The following is a 17,334-nucleotide window of genomic DNA, read 5'->3' as shown; positions in this document are numbered from 1 at the left end:
ATATTTCACTTTGAAGACCAGAAAAAATGACTTTTCTTTGCCAGGAGCCTGATAAGGAAACTTTTAGATGGCATTTAGAGTTTTTTGCATCGACCCAAACTCTCATACACACACACTCACACACACACACAAACACGCACACGCACACGCACACACACACACACTATATATATATATATATATATATATATATATATATATATATATATATATATATATATATATATATATAATGCTCAGCAAATATAAGTACACCCCTCACAAGTCTATCTTTTAAATTCCTATTTTTAATGTTACATGTTCATATTAGTCAATTAGTCAATACTGCAATACTGAAGCAAAATCTGGACCTTATCTAACAAACTAACTTATGATAAACTTATGTCCAAAAACTAGTACACCTAAATTTGTTTTACAAAAAATACACACAAATTGAAAAATAAGAAAAAAAAATTGTTTTTTGCAATATTTTGCTTGAATTTAATTATATTATCTTTCAATTTCTAAACATGTTTGGTGACTAAAATATTCTTTTAATAAATATATATGTTTAATGTGTTTTATTTAAATACACTAAAATATATTGCCTATATTCACTGCATGAGAAATGGATAAAATATCAAAATGGGGTCTACTCAGTTATGCTGAGCACTGTATATGGCCTTGCAGGGCTTATGTAGGCTAACTCGTTTATTCATTCATTTTCCTTCGGCTTCTTTATAACTCATAAAGCTATAACCGAATTGCCTTATTTGTAAAATATTAGGACTCAATGTTAGCCTAAAGAAAACTGTCAGGTAAAATAAATAAAGTCATTAACAGGTAGGCTAATAGCGAAATAATACACCTGTTTATGGTGAACATGCTCTCAACTAGACTTTTGAGGTAAGTCCAGCGACCAGAAAAGTGTAATTATAGGGCTCGTTAAAAATACAAAAAAAAAAAAAAAAAAAAAAAAAAAAGATATTTAATGTAGGGAAAAAAACAAACAACTCCTGCAAACAACAAACCTTATACTAATTTTCATAAAATCAATCTTTTTTTTCCTGCTAAAATAAAAAGCCTGTCTTTTGAAGAAGCATTTCTAAAGTATATGGAAACTTTTCATGGTTGCTTTATTGAGAAAAAGCTTTTGTGAAGGCAGAAATTGATTCGAAAGGGCTGTAAGTTACACAATACTTAGGCAATTTAAGGCATGTCACGGGCTTTTAAGGTTACAAAAGGCTCAGCTGAGAAGCGAGCTGAGTTTTCTTCTCTCTCATTTAGAGAGCCAGACGAGCTGCGTTTTGGAAGGCGCCAGAGACGGTGGGATCAAAAGAGAAGGTACCTCGAGGAGGAAAAGGCAACAGTTTAACTCCACTTAACCAATTGTCCTCAAAATATGTAGTCCTGAGCATAGCTGCAAGGCCAAACGGTGACGTCAAGAAAATGAACCAGTACTTTCCCAAACTCGAAAAAAAACACCGAGGCGCGGTGAACAAACTCTGCTCAGTGTTTATAATAGGTAAAAGCCTCTTATTTCCAAACAAAATACGACTCCAAGTTTAATCCAGTGAACTACAGGGTAGTATTTTCCAGTGTATGCTGTATGTAGCTAGTATTCACTCAAATAATCGCAAGAAATACACGCTTAATGCAACCGACGTTTTTCCCCGGCATTCTTGGCGCCATCTTGAACCGATTTGGCAGACGATCTCAGATCCTCTAATATTCTCTAACAGCCCAAGGTTGTTCTTCTTACAAGTGACAGATCTGTCATGGCGGGTATCAAATCAAACTGGCCAAGACCCCCCTGCGCTTAAACTCCACCAATCTAAACGCTAAATAATTGAAATGATCACGGCAGATCCATTACTAGCGCATTTTAATAGCTGTAATGACCATAGTTTGTGTGAACCTGATTGCGACTACCCTCTTGTAATTTAAGACTGAGGAACAAATGAGGAGATGTTTGGACAGAACTGAAGCCTTAAATTAATCTAATTGGACATGAGAGAGAGGCTGCTGAATAGGGATAGATAGATAGATAGATAGATAGATAGATAGATAGATAGATAGATAGATAGATAGATAGATAGATAGATAGATAGATAGATAGATAGATAGATAGAAATAATTTAAAATTAAAATTAAGCTTAAAACACAAAAGATAATGACAAAAAGTCAAGACAACAAATGTTTTAGGTTGCTTTAACTTATTTTAATATACAGTAATCAGTTTTCAACTTAAATTTTAAAGTTATTCAAAGTTTAACTTAATATTTTTTGTCAGTTTGATTGATGTAGTGGAGATGACTAGAAAAGGTAACTTGATTCAACTTAAAAAATGAAGGCAGCAAGGATTGATTTACAGTGCATAGGGGTTATTTACAGTATGTAACAGTATGTTTACGTCATTTGATGTCTTCTAAGCATTTGTTTACATTGTCTTTCTTAAATGATGTAAATATGAACAATTGTGCATTTAATAAAACTAGCTAATTGTCTTGCTAATAAGTCTAAAGTTTAATGCTACAAATAAATCTGAATAGAATAAAAGTCATACATTTGTCACATTTTACTTTATACATTTGAATGTAGTTAATTAAAACTCAACTTCGCACATAAATCTAGCCCTATAACAGCTTTCATGAATATATTGTAATTAATTTCAAAATCCTAAATGTAATTAGTTAATCACAAAATATTATTTGTTAAAAATAAACAATGAAATAAAAATAAGAATAAAAGAAAAGTTTAGTTCACAAAAAAGAACAACGACAGCAAACAAACAAATACATATGAATCGTAATCATGCAATCATTACAACAGAAGGATGTGGTTTCTGTCAACAGACTCTGCTCTGCAGATTTGCCCTGTCAAGGTTGGGCTTTTGCAGGCTGCATAATTTATATAGCCAATAACGGCTCTTTTCACATGGAGTCACTTCCAATCATTTTCAGGCTTGGTTGAAACCACTCAGTCAGTTCATAAAACCAGAGGCCAAGCCAAATTTAGCAGCATCAGAGGAGCACTGCACACTTTAAATGTTGCTCATTGTGTGCTTGACATTCCAGGAATTCTCTGTCTGTTTGGGTTTTTATGCGCTCACGCGTGCATCTGCTTCGACTGATCATTCAGTCTTTCTTTCTTCAATCATACTAATTAGACATTTTTTTCATGTTTGACCTTTAAAAGTTAAGGATATTACTTTAGTAGTAATGTTTTAATAAATAATAGTAAAAATAATACATTTTAAATAGATAAACCTAAAATAACAATTTATTTCTGAAAAAAATCTAACTTATATTTTTAGTAAAATTAATAATAATATTTTTATTATAATTTTATTATATAAATTATGATCTAATAAAATAATATTTTATAACATATCTAATAAAAAGTATTCATAGTGTTTTTATTATTTTAAAATGAATAAAATTCTTTTAATCAAAAATTGCTCTTTAAAATATATTACTTTAATAGTTATATTAATAAAATAAAAATAATAATAAATTTTAAATAGCTAAAACTGAAATAACAGATATTTTATTTCAGAAAAAAACAACTTAATTTTCAAATCTAAATTATATAATTTACAACAAATGTAATAAAAAGTATTCATTACATTTAATTTAATGATATGATAATTAACAAAACAGTTTTAATATTGCTCTTCTCTTTTCCCAATGACCTTTTGACTTTTAAGTTAAAGATATTACTTTATTAGTAATATTAAAAAATAATAATAGTAGAAAATAATGCATTTTAAATAACTAAAGCTAAAAAGAAAAATTATAATATTTTAATCAAATTAATAATAATTAATGTTTATTTTAATGAGTAAAATAATATTTTATAATAAATGTAATTAAAAGTATTCATTACATTTCATTTTTTGATATAATAATTAACTAAACTGTTTTAAATAAAGACATTACAACTATATTTTTTATTTTACTATTAAAGTAAAGTAGTAAAAAATTAATACATTTTTTAAATAGCTAAAAATACGGACATTTTATTTCTGAATATAAAAAGAATTATCAAAAGTAATATTTTAATCAAATTAATATTATTTAATGTTTTATGATGATATTAATTAACATTTTTAAAGTCAAGTGCTATTTTGGAGTTTCCACCTGGATTTTGCCCAAACTCAAAAACTTCCCAAATCCACATGCAGAGGTGTTAATGCAAAAGTTTGGTATCATTTTAAAGAAAACCCTTTGAATTTACATAAAACACTGAATAATAATTACTAAAATAATTGTATATGTTGTCTGTGTTATGATAAACCCCTCCACAAAAGAGGTGTTTTTTCCCCGTAAAAAGGTGTAAGTGTACCTTTTAGGTTCTGTGTGGTCTAGGTTTTTTGGTTCCTGCACATGTTAGTAATCACAGGAAAAAAGAAAAATCTCTTGGTCATAATCTATGCAAAAGTTATTTTATTCCAACTGATGAGCTAACAGAACCACTTATGGGGGTACTGGGCCAGTACAGACCTTTAATATTGAAAGAATGCGGAAGTAAATGATGTCAGACTGTTTTAAATATTGCTCCTCACTCCTCCTTATTAGACACTTTTATGTTTGTCCTTTAAAAGTAAAGGTATTACTTTAAAAGTAATAACAAAAAAAATTCAAAATAATAAATTTTAAATAGATAAAACTAAATTAACAGACATTTTATTTCTGACAAAATATACAACTATTTATTTTTCATTCATTCATTCAATTTTTTTCAGCTTAGTCCCTTTATTTTATTAGTGGTCGCCACTGTGAAATGAACCGACAACTTATCCAGCATACTTTTTATGCAGCAGATGATCTTCCAGCTGCAGCCCAGTACTGGGAAACACCCATACACACTCATTTGCACACATACACTACGGCCAATTTAGTTTACCCAATTTACCTCTAGCGCATCTCTTTGGACTGTGGGGGACACGGGAGCACCAGGAGGAAACCCACACCAACACATGGAGAACATGCAAACTCCACACAGAAATGCCAACTGGCCCAGCCAGGACTCAAACCAATGACTTCCTTGCTGTGAGGAGACAGTCCTAATCACTGAGCCACAACGTGCCCATATATCATATTTATATATTATGCAAAAATGTGAAACAATAAAAAACATTTATTTGATGCATTTTCTGAATAAATACAGGCAGATATATAAGATCTCTCAGCTCCTTGTTTCTTGCAGCATTTTCTTGATGCCTATTTACGTTCATCACCAAAAAATGCATAGGTAAATTATACTTCTGACATGTAAGTAACTAAATTATACTTCTGACATGTGCGCAAATTCTCAAGACAGTCTGACGGACGGCAGGTCGAGACAGAGACAGTGACTGATACCTGAAAGCAGAGATAAGGAGCTGAACTCTGGGGAATCACTGACACTGTTATGAAAGCCATGACAGATAAGGGGTTTTGTATTTGTCCAGTGCTGAATACTCTGGGCGTTTTCTTCACCTTACTGTAATGTCTAAGCAACAATAGATTAAACCCTTTATTAGACAGATCTATTACTTTTTTTGCAACAAAATTGTAAATTTGCAAAGTGACGTAAAGTATCCCAGGGCAGTTTCATCCGTTCACATTTAATCTTCCTAAATATAATTTTTATATGTAACATATTTTATCAACGACATAAGACCTGGTTTTATACTACACACACTTACCGGCCACTTTATTAGGTACACTTCACTAGTACCAGATTGGACCCCCTTTTGCCTTCAGTACTACCTTAATCCTTCTTGGCATAGATTCAACAAGATACTGGAAATATTCCTCTGAGATTTTGCTCCATACTGACTTAATAGCATCACGCAGTCGCTGCAGATTTATCGACTACACATCTATGATGCGGATCCCCTATTCCATATTAATAAAATATCCCCCACACCATTACACCACCACCACCAGCCTGAACCGTTGATACAAGGCAGAATGGATCCATGCTTTTATGTTGTTGGGCCCAAATTCTGACCCTACCATCCGAATGTTGCAGCAGAAATGAAGACTCTTCAGACCAGGCAACGTTTACAATCTTCTATCATCCAATTTTGGTGAGCCTGTGCAAATTGTAGCCTCAGTTCCCTGTTCTTAGCTGACAGGAGTGGCACTCTGTGTGGTGTTTTGCTGCTGTAGCCCATCCGCCTCAAGGTTGGACGTGTTGTATGTTCAGAAATGCTCTTCTGCAGACCTCAGTTGTAAAGAGTGCTTGTTTTAGTTACTGTTGTCTTTCTAACAACTCGAACCAGTCTGACCATTTTCCTCTGACCTCTGGCATCAACAAGGCATTTGCGTCCACAGAACTGCCCCTCACTGGATATTTTCTTATGTTCGGACTATTCTCTGTAAACCCTAGAGATGGTTGTGCGTGAAAATCCCAGTAGATCAGCAGTTTCTGAAATACTCAGACCAGCCTGCCAGGCACCAACAACCATGCCATGCTCAAAGTCACTTAAATCCACTTTGTTCCCTATTCTGATGCTCGGTTTGAACTCCAGCAGATCGTCTTGACCATATCTACATGCCTAAATGCATTGAGTTGTTGTCGTGATTGGCTGATTAAAAATGTGTGTTAACGAGCAGCTGGACAGGTGTACCTAATAAAGTGGCCGTGAGTGTGTATATATGTATATTTATATATATATATAAATATATATATATATATATATATATATATATATATATATATATATATATATATATATATATATATATATATATATATATATATATATATATAGTGTATGTGTGTGTATACTTTTTTTGTGTCTTATGGGTGCGTTCAGCATGTATGCATGCTTTTAAGTGTGCATATGTAATTGATGTGAGTGTAATGTGAGGCTTTTTAAAGTGTATGTGTATACTTTATGTGTGTATGTGTGAGAGAGAGTGTGTGTGTGTGTGTGTATGAGTGAGAGGATATGTACTTTATAAGTGTGTGTGTACGCTGTGGCAGTTCGTCGGTCACTCAGACTCAGCAGGAATGTCTCCACTCACTCTTTCTTTGGTAGTTAGTGGGCAGGAGAGTTTCAGTGTTATTTCTCCAGCACCTCCCACTGCTGCCTAAATTACGCTTCAACCGCCGGGTCACTTCTCCTCCGCCAGCTATTGTCTGAACTCCAGCAGTTGGAAGGACTTACGGGGTATTTTTCTTTTGGCTCTGGCCTTGAGTGAGATCTTGCAATGTGAAACCGAGCAGATTTGTGGTGCAGCTAAATATACAAATTGACCTAAATCATCCTAATACACCAGTGAGCGGTTCATGCAGTAACGTATTATGACAGCATGACCTCAGAAATTCATTAAAATAATATCTCGACCTGCACTTATTCCTGTCTGACTTTGCCAAGAGTGTCTTTATACAGTCAAATAACTTTATTTGCATATTAATTCAGTTGAAGTTACTGCGTGGGAATCTGTTGTTAATAGTTTGATCATGTGTTTATAGAATTTTTTATATGGGTGAATATATACAGTGCTCAGCATATATAAGTACACCCCTCACAAATCTATCTTTTAAATTCACACTCATTCACACACATACACTATGGACAATTTAGCTTAGCCAATTCACCTATACCACATGTTTTTGGATTACGGGGGAAACCGGAGCACCCGTTTTTTCTTTTTTTGCAATATTTTGCTTGAATTTAATTGTCTTTCAATTTCTAAATATGTTTGGTGACAAATATTATTTTAATAAATATATCTGTAAATATATAAATATATGAATTAACTGAATGAATAAAAAATGGGTGTATCTAATTATGCTGAGCATTGTGTGTGTGTGATTGTGTGTGTGTGTGTGTGTGTGTGTGTATATATATATATATATATATATATATATATATATATATATATATATATATATTTATATTTACAATATCCAACTATGCTGAGCATTGTGTATGTGTGTGTGAATGTGTGTCAAATTTATTAGATTATTTATAATAATATATATATATTGAATATAATATATATATTGAATATAATAATATATTTATTGAATATATTTATTGAATTGAATTAGACATCTGAAAGACAAAAAAAAAGCTAATGAATTTTGAATAGAGTCGAAATTAAAAATGAAAGCTGAGGGTATTGAAAATGAGCTTAATGATGATGTAAAGTTAATGATAAATAATGTAATGTAAAAAATTATATCTGTTAATAAAAGTGAAACGGAAAACAGGAATGTTTATGATCAGGGCTTGATTTGAGTTTTAATGTTTGTTTTGCTTTAATACTTTAACTTATGTTTATGTGGCGGCACGGTGGCTCAGTGGTAAGCACTGTCGCCTCACAGCACGAAGGTTGCTGGTTCAAGTCCGAGCCAGTTGCCATTTCTTTGTGGAGTTTGTTCTACCTGTGTTGGTGTGGGTTTCCTCCGGGTGTTCCGGTTTCCCCCACAGTCTAAAGGTAAATTGGGTAAACTAAACTGGTTGTAGTGTATGAGTGTGTGTTTGAATAAGAGAGTGTATGGGTGTTTCCCAGTGCAGGGTTGTGGCTGGAAGGGCATTTACTGCGGAAAACATATGTTGGAATAGTTGGCGGTTCATTCTGCTGTGGCGATCCCTAATAAATAAAGGACTAAGCCAAAGGAAAGTTAATGAATGTTTATGTTTATATAGTTTTACGTAAAACAAAACCCCTTTGTTAACTGTTACTGATAACCAGGGCCAGACAGAATCTGCGGATGTTTTTTGCTATTTCTGCAGAGAATCTTGGTAAAAATCTGCAGATATCTGCGGAATTATTTTGGGAGTATCCAGCGGAGTATCATAACTAAAACCTTAATATATGAAATAAAAAGTAATAAATTACTGAATAAATTCAGATATACACAATTACTATTGATTATTTAATTAATGATGGGCTTAAAATCTGCAGAAATCTGCGGAAAATTTGTGGAATTTTGCATGCGCAGATTCTGTGTGGGCCTACTGATAACACACTTATGAGGCTGAATGGATTGCTTTGATGCAAAAATAAATCAAAATCTTTAGCACTGTGATAAATGCTGGGATTCACACAATTCCTTCATGTTGTCCCAACACAAACCATTTGAGTTGTATTAATTGTTATAGCAAATTCAAGTGGATTGAACATAAAGCAATCCAGTTGCCCCCCCCAAGATTTTAAGAATTGTGTTGGTTCAGCTCAATTTAGCATTTTTGAGTGAGAGAGTTTAAGCATTTTTCCAACTCATAAAATGTCTGTAATATTGTTCACTATTCATCTGATGGCATTTGATTTTTTGCTGTATTCCAGGTCCGGCCTGCCATCTGCTGTCACTCCATTATGTGGGAGCTCAGTCGTGAACAAATATGTGTGCTTGCTTCTCTGGAGATTACAATTTGAGAGTGTTAGCATGAGAAAAGCGGGGCTCCGGGGGGCCGCGGCTTCAACTGACTCTCTGAATAAACAGTCTTTTGGTCTTTTTAGTCCTTTTAGTGGCACTCGCAGGACTCGAGGCAGGAGGTCGGAGCCGCTGTTTCTGGCCAGATGTCTGATTCACAAACTTCTCAAGCAGGTGAGACACTGAAGAGGAAGAGAGTGGGGAGAGCAGGTTCATTACTGACACTAGATCAGTTTCTGAGATTTTCTGAGACTGAAAATCAAGATGGGGGATGTTGTGTTGGGTTGATTTGGAGTTTGGATGAAAGAAAGAGAAAGTTTCTCTGTGAGTTTGATTTTATTGAGGGGGATCTGGCTGGGACAGTTTTGGTTTTCTTGGTTAAATGCACATTTTTTTTTGGGATGAAATGAAAAAATAAAAAATAAAACAAAATAAAAACTTAATACAAAAATTCAGATATATTTAAAATAATTTATTTAAACTTTTAATTTTAATAATAAGAATAAAAAACAATTAAAAAATAAATGAGCAAACAATACAAATAACAAGCCAAAACTTACTCATATATTTAAAAAAAAGATTTTCAATCAAAACTATTCAGAATTAATAATTACAAAATGGATTCAAGTTAGGTGAATAAAAAAATATCAAGTAATGAAAACTACAACTGTTTTATTATATTTAAAAATAATTAATATAATAATAGAAAAACTTTAATGCAATTAAAAAAGGTTAAATGAATAATAAAAATAACTAACAACTATAGAGTAAAACATTATATTTTATTTTAATATTTTGAAAAAACTTTTAAAATTAAATAATAATACTAAAGACTAAATAATGTTTTTTAAAATGAAATTGTTTAAAGTTTTTGATTTGATAATAAGAATAAAAAACTATAAATACACATATAAATAAATCAATAAATAACAAAAATAATAATAAACCAAAAACATATTCATATATTATAATATCTTCATAAATTATAAGTATATTACATACAATATAGATTCATTTCAATATTTTGAAATCAACTTTTTTTAAATAATTAAAGATTTTGACATTTAAAGATTTGGCAAATTTTAATGAAAATAATACAAGTAATATAATAAACATGTTCATATATGGTATTCAATTTCATTCAAAATGATTTAACGGTTATCAAAACTGGTATTAAAAGTAAATGAATATTGAATAAAAAACATATTATATTTTAAATTAATTAGTAATTTATTTTAAACAAAACAATAAAAAAAAACACTAATAATTGTTTAAATTATATATAAATAAAGCACACATTTTTTTCCTTTCTCCTCTTCCACCATGAAGGTGTATACATAGATACATCTAACAGGTGCAAAAAGAAAAGCGGGGGTCTTTGTGGCCTGTTGCTTAATGAGGTAGAAAACACAATTCCCAAAATTAGATTTGCCACCAAAACTCATTCCATTTGCTGAAACACAAAGTTGTGGCCAAATTAAGACTCAAAATCACCCCGGTATGGATGAAAGATCGTCAAAAGCACATAAGGGTTAAATAAAATGAAAAGGTTACAAACAGGTAATGATACACGTCATTGTGATTAAGTATTTTTGAGTGCAGAAAAAGACATACATACATAAAAATCATTTGCCCTTCTGTGAAATTTGAATTCTTTTCCCAATATTTCCCAAATGATGTTTAACAGATCAAGGAATTTCTCATGTTATTTCCGATAACATTTTTTAAAATCCATTTTCAGGTAAATATTATTAGCCCCCTCAAGCAATATTTGCTTTCAGTTGTCTAAAGGACAAACCATCATTATATAGTTATTGCCTAGTTAACCTAATTAACCCAGCTAAGCCTTTAAAGGGCAACTATGATGAGAATCCTCTTTTGTAAGCTGTTTGGACAGAACTGTGTGTAGGGTATAGTGTGTCCACAGTCATACTAGAGTGATATAAACACAATAAGCCTATTTTTTTTTAATTTCCTGACGTAAAATAGGATCCAATTGCCTCCCATTTTGAGGCCGACCGCATCTTAAGAGTGAGCCAGTTTCCCTGCTCAACAAATTGATTGACAGCCGCATATTAACATGCCTCTACAGTAACATGTATAATCATATCAGCAAGACAAGATGTGCGCAAAGCAACCAGGATTCATCATCGAATATGATCAAAATAGAGTTTTACAAGTTTAAAATATTTTAAAAACAATGTTTGTAATAAATTACAGCAATTTTACCGTCTTTACCACCACAGCCGCTTGTCAGTCCAATTATAAAAGAAGGTGCTTCAATCCCGGTTTGTGGATGTTAAATCAGGTTTATTTTGTACATTAACATAATGGATATCAATAAAGCAGTGGATAATAATGTGTATCCTGTCACATTGTCTGTGCAAAAACAGTGCAAAGTTAAACTCGTGCACTGTCTTTGTGTCTTTGTGTACGTGTGTGACATTGTGTGTGATTCATCGTTGCAGAAAGACTTGAATTAACTCCACAACAAATACACCAAATAATCATTGGGAAAGTTCTAATTGTGGTATTTCTCACAAATGTGAGGTGAGACCAGCTTGTCTGCCACTGTGCTGTTTATCTGACGCAGCTGGAGATTGAGGCACACTCTGACAGCCACGAGGGAATGGTGGGCGGGGAGAACTAGCATTTAAGGCACAGGCCACAAAAACAAGATGTTCAGAGCTGAAAACTACAAGCTTCAGAAAAGTTTAATAAATAATCTGATGGGTGTTTTGAGCTGAAGCTTTACAGACACATCCTGGAGACACAAAAGACTTCTCTTAAATCTTGAAATAGGGGTAAAATAGGTGCTCTTTAAATGTCACTTTAGGCTGATTACTAGTGTCTTGAAAAATATCTCATCAAATATTATTTACTTTCATCACGGCAAAGATAAAATAAATCAGTTATTAGAAATAAGTTATTAAAACTTTTATGTTTAGAAATGTGTTGAAAAAAATCTCTCCGTTAAACAGAAATTGAGGAAAATAAATACACAGGCGGGCTAATAATTCAGGGGGGGCTAATAATTCTGACTTCAACTGTATAGAGGGTGCGAAAGGGAAGCAGGGGTCTTTGTTGTCCCGTTGCTTAATGAGCTGGAAAACACAATTGTGCTTTTCTGCGTGTGCTAATGGTCTGCAGGGTGATGTAAATGAGCTGCGCAGGGAAAAAGCCTTGAAGGCCCGCGAGTCTTGCTGAGAAAGGAGAATGAGGAGGAGACCAGGGGAGGATCCCGCAGAAGATCACAGGCCCACCGAGCTTACATTAATCCACCTCTCAGGTAATTGACTTGTTGCATTTCAAAGGCTCTGTTATCAACACTCGGGTAATTAGCGGCGGCTATGAGCAGTTGATGGAGAGATTAGCCTTTCACATCCACATCCAGGAGGTGTCAGGGTGCCTGAGCTTGTGCTACTGTGCGGGGAAAAGAAAACTGTAAAAACAACAGGAGGAGATTTTCTTGACAAACGAAAAAGCAGGTTGAGTTTGAGGCACCAATCGACACCAAAGCTAATTTATCATGCTGTTTTGGTTCTACAGCGGGGAAAATAAGTATTGAACATGTGACCATTTTTCTCAGAAAATATTTCGAAAGGTGTTGATGACTTAAAAATTTCCTCGGATGTTGGTAACAACCAAAGAAATCCAAAGAAAACGAATTAGCTCACAAATGAAGTTATATGTAATAAATTGAAATGTCGCAGGGAAAAAGTATTGAACACATGAAGAAAGGGAGGTGTAGAAAGGCAGTGAAAGCCCAGACAGAAGTTCTTTAGCAACCCTCTGCCCTTCCTCAGTGTAAATGAATATTAGCTGCTTCAGTCCAACATCTGACAATGATCCAAAACACAGCCAAGGAAACTCTCAAATGCTTTCAGAGAAAGAAAATCAAGCTGACATACAAAATAAAATACAAAATAAAGCTCAGATTTGATAGATGAAACCCACAGAACCATCAAGATGTCTACAGTCTGTGAAAAACTCACACTTGAGCATTTAATGCGTCTTCATTGTGAGAGGCGTATTTAAGCTGTCATCACCATAAAAGCCTTTTATATAAAGTATTAAATACAGTTCAATAGTTCAGAACTTTCTTCTTGTGTCATTTCATTGTTATTACACAAATTTTTCAGATTTTTGTTTTGTTTTGTTTTATTCTTATGTTAGTATTGTTTAGGTTTTTACCAAAATCTGGTTTAATTCCTAGTCAACAGCTCCTTTAGAAATATAAAAACATGACGTGTTCAATATTTATTTTCCCTGCTGTATATGAATATTTATGTTATATGTGTATGTTAGAAACTAAGGAATAAAACAAATAACGGTAATTTTGTAACTGTAATTTTTATTTAATATGATTATTTATTTAAATTGTGAGATTGTATCTCATAGTTTACAATATTTCTCTCAGAATTTGAACGTTTATTTGTTACTTTCGTCCAGAAATCAATTTATTTCTGGATTTGCGTTCCTGAAGTTATGTTTTGTCATGTTTATATCTCGTTAGACTTGTGATATACACTTTATTTATTTAACAATATATTTTTGTTAAAATTCTGAGTTTATGTCTCAATAATCTGACATTTTGTGAGTTCTTTCAGTTTAATTCCCTTAGATTTCAGAAGCTACATTTTTTAACTCTGGCTTTCTTATTCATCTGATCATTTTCTTTTGGCTCAGTTCCTTTATTCATCAGGGGTCACCACAGCGTAATGAACCGGCAAATTATCCAGCATATGTTTTACGCAGTGAATGCCCTTTCAGCCTGGAAAAAACTGGGAAACACCCATATATTCCTGCATTCACAAACAAACACTATGGCCAATTTAACTTATTCAATTCACCTGTAGCACATGTCTTTGAACTGAGGGGGAAACTGGAGCACTCGGAGGAAACCCACGCCAACTCATTCTGATTTCTCCCCACAGAATTTCTCTCAGTTTACGGTCATAAATCGAATTTTTCCCCCCAGAGGTTTGAGTTTATAACTCCTAAATCTGACTATTTTCTCATAATTTTAACTTCTAACTTTTCCCTAAAATTAAGAGTTTAAATTTCATAATTCAGAAACCTTTGTTCTTATAATTTTGACTACCCCCCCATCACAATGAATACTTTTCATAATCCTAACCCACCCCACATTGGGATCTTTTCTCAAAAAATCTCTTTATTTCTCACAATTTAAAATTTTACTCCAAAATTCAAATTTATATGTCATAATTCTGTCATTTTGCCTATGAATTTTGAGAATCTTCATTTCTATGCTTTTTCCACGTAATTCTGACTTTTTCCCCTTGAAATCTGTCTCATTATTATTATTTTTTTTCAGAATTGTAATTTATTTCTCATTATATATTTATTGTTACAATTGAATTCTGACATTGTCTCAAAATTCACATTTTACTGTCAGAATTTATAGTTTTCCCATTAATTTGGCTTAATTCTTAATTCTTATTTTTTTCTTAGAATTTCTTCTCCTTTTCCTTTCTCAGAATTTTCTTAAATGCATTGTACATCTGTATATGACTAAAAGAGAGAATAAAATAAAAAAAGAAAACCATTCGGACTGTATAGTTGACAAACATCACTAAGTTTTGAAACCGAGCCAATGCAACACATCCATTAAAAAGCATTAAGTTGTTCAGCGATGTTCTTGCTGGTGATTATTAAAAAGTACACCATTTTGTCCTATTTAATGAGCTAATTACTATTCACGACGAACCCAACATCCACCTTCAGATGCCAAACAAACATAATTAGCTCATTATGCCGAGCTCTCTTGTCGGTCTGTTCTCACACTACAAATTTGCTTTGTCCGCGAGCACTTCTAAAGTTTTTCCACTCAGCATCTGCCATGTATGACCCTTCACGCTGATATCTGCATTCACACAGAGCTCTCCCTGCTGAGACATTCACTTCTGTGTCCTGTCTGTCTGTCTGTTTGTCCGCACGATGACTCCTCAATGCCTACATTTTAGCTCATGCATTTGTTTTGTCGCATCTGAAGTTTTTTTTTCTCCACTTCCTGCATAACGCTTTGATTTTATCCAAGGATAGAAACCGATGAGATCAACGATTCCTGTTACTTAGCTGATTGTGAACTAGTGTTATCATGATCAGTGTTGGGGGTAACGCATAACAAGTATCGTGAGTATTTCATTCATCAGTAAGGCTCTCAAAGCATGCGTCCATGACTGAAATGCAACCTCTGGTGGACAGTAGCAGACTCTGAAATGAGACGCAGATTTAGACTTCCACATGAGGTGGTTGTTAATTAATTAATTTGGCTTTTTGCACCAGACGAAACACGACAGAAGTTTAAATACAGCCATTCAGAAGCACAGAATAGTGCACTCACTGAACTCCAACAAAATGGTAAGGTTTATAATCTGATTAATATATATTAAACCTCTTTAACATTATTAAGTGAGCATGCTGAATCACTGATATGTGTTGGCTTGCACTGAGGCACAGTTTTAAAGTTCAATTTCAAACAGTTTATTTTATGTTCAAGATCTGAGGTGAATTATCTGCTGCTGATTTCAGTAGTATGGCATTAAATATCATGTAAAATACATTACGGTTCATTTTTAGCATACCCAATTCACCTATAGCGCATGTCTTTGGACTTGTGGGGGAAATCGAAGCACCCAGAGGAAACCCATGTTAACACAGGGAGAACATGCAAACTCCACACAGAAATGCCAACTTACCCAGCCGAGGCTCGAACCAGTGACTTTCTTGCTGTGAGTTGGTCGTGCTACCCACTGCGCCAACGCATCGCCCCAGCACCACATTTTTCCAATCTTTTTAAAAAAGTAACGATCGCACTAGTTGTGTTTTCAGGCACGGTTGTTTTGCGCAAAGAAACAGGAGCTTTTAAGCACTCACACCCATCACATCAGCTGTTACTAGCTCTCAATGTCACCATGTGCCTGATCGTCCTCTCATTCGTTATTCACCTGCTTTCTTTTGCTCGTGCGAACTGTTATCAATCGTGCTGCTTTTCGATTCTAAGAGCACATTTGCACGCATATTCACAAACAGTCTTTAACTAAAATTCAGATCTTTAGTCATGAGCCAGCACTGGCAATTTAAAAATTATTTTCAACCAGCCAAAGTGGTAGTGCAGGTGTCTGTCTAACCCACCATATCTGAAATCTACCCACATTTGGAGGGTAGGCGGGTGTTAATGTCAAGCTATGCCTGAAACCAATAATAATCCTAATTAACCAATCAAATCAATTAACCAACCAAAATCAAATAAATGCAGCCTTGGTGAGCAAAATCTTCTTATTTTGAAGGTCTAATGAAATTAAAGCAAAAATTGTATTGGATGTTAGTATTAGTGTGTATTAGTGAGCTAGTGTGCTGCAAAACAGTGATAATTCATGTTTATAAGATATAAACTGATATAAACACCCAAAGCTTGCAGTTTCCGCCTTAATGGATCAACGATTTTTTGTGACCTCAGTTTCTTATCAAATCTCGACCAATCAAATGCTCTCTAGTATCTGACATGCCTCGCCCCACTCTTCTCATTTGCATTTCATTCGATGCATTTGATCTCAACCAGAGATCAGAACTGTGATAAAAATCAAACGCTATTGGCTGATTTTTATAAAGGGGAGGGGCTATAATATGACCCGCCTCGCCTTCTCGAGTCAGACTAGATTACGTCAGATTTCAAATAAAAAAAATGCACATTTAAAAACTTGATCTCAAACTATTATCCATAAACCGCACACAAAAGAGAGTGGTGATATTTAGTCGCAGAGGGATTTGTCTCTGCCGTTTTCCACAAGGCTGTTGTTTCTAAGTGGCGCTGAACTGAAAGGCCTCTCATCCTCTTTTCTTCCTCTCTGCTGGGTGTTTTGGCCGACAGCTCTGGCAGCTGCTGTGATCTCTATTTGCCCACTGAGCTCTTTAGTCTTCGCTCCGCAGGTGAATCGGGACTCAAAG

The 17,334-nt window shown here is 33.8% G+C and overlaps 1 long non-coding RNA gene across 1 annotated transcript in view; it reads left to right on the top strand.

Moving 5' to 3' along the window:
* Nucleotides 1-1,106: 1,106 nt before the first annotated feature.
* Nucleotides 1,107-17,334, top strand: part of LOC147837510 (uncharacterized) — a 39,402-nt gene continuing 23,174 nt past the window's right edge. Inside the window, exons 1-3 of the long non-coding RNA XR_015476966.1 lie at nucleotides 1,107-1,323; nucleotides 9,450-9,537; nucleotides 12,514-12,652. This is a non-coding gene — a long non-coding RNA (uncharacterized LOC147837510). The remainder of the gene's footprint in view (nucleotides 1,324-9,449; nucleotides 9,538-12,513; nucleotides 12,653-17,334) is intronic.

This window comes from Danio rerio, chromosome 1, assembly GCF_052040795.2.
Source record: "Danio rerio strain M-AB ecotype USA chromosome 1, GRCz13ab, whole genome shotgun sequence".
NCBI classification, from domain to species: Eukaryota; Metazoa; Chordata; class Actinopteri; order Cypriniformes; family Danionidae; genus Danio; species Danio rerio.
Note: the sequence above shows the minus strand (reverse complement) of the source record. Positions and strands in the feature narration are given on the sequence as shown.